Here is a 3,739-nt window from a genome sequence, read left to right as displayed (position 1 = left end):
AATACGTAGCATATTAACATTTCAACAAAACGTATCATATTAACATTTCTAAAGTGGTTAGTAAGTTTCTTGGCAGCAAGTTGGATGTCAGCAGAGACCATCTCGAAACCAGTGTCCGCTTCCCGTTTCAACCGACTAAAGCGAGTATTTTTAGCGAGACGTCAGGACATTTGCAGCCGTTTTTCTGGTGAGAAAACCGGCTTTTTTTAGTGAGACACCGGCCGTTTTTATTTTATTCTTCATTTTTATTTGAACCCAAACCATGATCTTTCCCCTAACCCTAACCAAGTGGTCTTTGTGCCTAAACCTGACCAGACCTGAACCACAGCGTTGTCACACCATAAAACATCATCATTCAACAGGTAGAAATGTTGATATGATGTATAATCAACGTTTCTGTGGTTTGCAGAAACGTTTAATGCCAACGTTTTCTTCTAGTGACTGGGTTGGACTTTGTACTACAGTATAAATTTCTTAAAGAACTTCAGCACAAAGTCCCTGCAGGAATTTTCATAAAAACTGACACGAACCAACGACTGCCTGGAAGAGAGAAGATCTAAAAACGTAAGAATTGATTTGGAAAGTTTAAAGCAGATGCAACTTTTAGTTAATGGGCTCAAACATGCAAAACTACTTGCATGTTGAGATGTAAATGAGAGAAAACCAACAGTTCAGACAGTCAGTACGATGACGGAGGCACAAAGATCTTCATCTGCAGCGACCACAGTAATCAGTTTTCAGTTTCCACTCTTTTACAAAATAGATTTAATTTCTGTCGACCGTCATCCTGCAGGGGCAGGCGCCATGAGAGCTTTACAGATGAAAATCATCTAATTTTCTTCTGAAATCCTCCATATCAAACACAATATTGAACACAGGCCGACCCTTAAAGCATCGCTTCCTCCCCGGGCAACTCAATGCCTCATTACAGCCGAGGCCATTAAAGCGGCGGGAGGATCCGTGCTGTCTGAGCCCAGACGTTTCATAACACAGTCCATATGTTCGTGTGGAGGCTCAGACCGCCGCAGCCGGGGGACTCCGAGGTTTCTGTGCAGGGGAGAGTGAGTGAGAGGGAGGGAGTGGGGGGGGGGGGGGGGGGGGGTTCAGGGTGGGCCTTTCATCCACAGAGGTGGTGGAAATGAATCTGCAGTCAAGATCACATCGCCAAGCCAGAGGAATCCAAATACTGCGCCCCCCCCTCCACCACCAACACCACCACCAACCCCCCTCCACTCCACCCACTGTGGGAATGTGGTTTCCTCCACACACACACACACACACACACACACACACACACAAACACACACATGCTGAGGTTCAGGCATTATGAAATCAGTCTGTAGGTGTGTTTTCCTGTGAGCTTGCATTTATTCATATGCATTAGGTGTAAAAGACAGCGTGTGTGTGTGTTTGCACGCTGTTGCACAACCGTCTTTATGAGGACCGGCGGAGTTTTACACATTAAAAGTGGGACATTTTTGAGTAAAACTGGCTGTAATATATAAACCACCACTGTGGATACGCACCACTAAAACCCCCTTTAAGGCCTTAAAGGACAGGTTCACAGTTTTTCAAGAGGAATGATTACAGCGAGTTATCCTTTTTCTACATACTGTATTTCTACAATATTACACGGTTAAACACTTGTTATACTTACATGTTTTATGCATTTATGATTTTTATGTTCTTCTTATGTCAGCATCCATATGGCAATGAAATCTGAGTTCATTCAATCAGCAACGTCTGGTGAAGTCTGCACCGCAAGCAGATTCTCAAAGTCTGCAGAGAGTCTACGTGAGCCCTCTCTCTCGGACTTGATGACTTGTGTATTTGAACAGCTGTTCCGCTTTGAGACGATGATGATGGCACCGTAGATAAAAAGTCAGAGGATCTCCGAAGTGATTACAATTCAAATTAAATTCATATCATGTTGAGATATTTCAGTCTGGTACATAGTTTTTGAGGTGAGGCCATTTTTATGTAGAGTGAGGACTCCATACTGGCTTTGCTGTTGTCTCTGATTGCATATCAAACCCAGCCCTTAAGCCCTTTTTATTTACTTCCTCGTTTGTCTAATTTAACGGCTGAGAGACGTTTGTAGTTTCTGGATTTGTTGGCTTCTCCGGTTCTTGTGATGGTAAAGAGTCTTTAGTTATCCAGAGGGGAAAGACAGGCCAAAAGGCTAATTTATTCCAAACTAAAAACAGCTCTGTTTAAAACAACACATTCTTCAAGAGTGAACAGAACTAAACTGCTGCTGCTGAACTTCAGGAACAAACACAGATGACTGTGTTCCCCAAACAATGTTCCTCAGATTTCCACTCAACAAACTGTTCTCCTGTTTCGCTCCTACACACAAACGCAGCGCATGTAATTACCGACCGCAGAGTGTAGCCGACGGGGCGTCTCATTGGCTGTCAAACTGACCTTCAGCCTGCCCTGGAACACAGTGTGTGTGTGTGTGTGTGTGCTTTTGTTTTGAAAAGATGAAACTGGAAGATGCGTTTAGGTAACATCTGATGAGTTAAGAGAGAAGATCTGTGAGATCCAGGGGAGAGTAATAAACACCTGAGACTGGATCACAGTAGCTGGTTATTTAGATAATACACACACAAACACACACAAACACACACAAACACACACAAACACACACTAGTCCTGATGTCACATCTCATCAGCCCTGCGTTAAAACCGTGGATCTATTATAAGAACTGGATTCTGGACTCAAACGCGGCGCCAATTCAGTCCAATGAGAATTGTTTGTCTGGTGCATGAGCCAAAAAAGTTTGTAGAGCTTCCGGGTTGATTTTCATTCAAAAAGCTTCAACTTCTCTCTAGAAATAAAAAGTCAATGGTTGTTTTCAATGAGTCATTCTGGTCTCAGTGTCTGTGTTGTTTAAGTCAAACATCTGCTGGTTCCAGCTTCTCAAATGTGAGATTTTCATGGTTTTCTTTGACCTTTGTGATGGTACACTCAACGTTTTGCTGATTTGGACTGACTATTTCTTACATTTTATAGACAAAATGATTAAAACTAATCGAATAATTGAAAAAATATTTTGCACATTAATGGATACTGAAACAACTGTTAGTTGCAGCCGATCAGCAGCTCCAACGTCTTGAGTCTGAAACAGCTGAAAGTTCCACCGACGGCCGCTAGCTGCTCCAACTAACTCCTGTTCAAAAAGCCTCAACTTCTCTCTAGAAACACTGAGTCAGTCATTGTTTCCAACGAGTCATTCTGGTCTCAATCTCTAAATTCAAGTCCTCTAATAAGTGTGCTGGTGGCCATTTTGGAAGTTATTGCTCTGTTAATAAGATTTGAAGACTTATAGTAGCTTTGATGTCTGCTGTGCGGGGGTTGAGTCGGACTATTTCACTAAGTTTAATGTTACTTGTTTATGATACCTGCCCTGTTAGCACACATGAACCTGAGCTGTGTCTCAAATCACACATTTCTGTTAGTACACTTTCATGTAGTACACTGTGTACACTATATGTTACTGGTGTTGTGCACGAATTTCTACAGGGAAGTGTTGTCTCAAATCAAACACAGCCGTTGTGCACTTACCGGAAATGACGATCGCAAATTAGCATTAGCTAGCGTTAGCATTAGCTAGCGTTAGCATTAGCTAGCGTTAGCATTCGCGTTATTGTTCCTGCTACCAAATCATTACAGACTGCTAAATTAACCCAAAAAACATACTGATGGCTTATATCCAACAACGGTTTAGTAGTG

This window comes from Thunnus albacares, chromosome 7, assembly GCF_914725855.1.
Source record: "Thunnus albacares chromosome 7, fThuAlb1.1, whole genome shotgun sequence".
Lineage (NCBI taxonomy): Eukaryota > Metazoa > Chordata > Actinopteri > Scombriformes > Scombridae > Thunnus > Thunnus albacares.
This window is presented reverse-complemented; position numbering follows the sequence as displayed.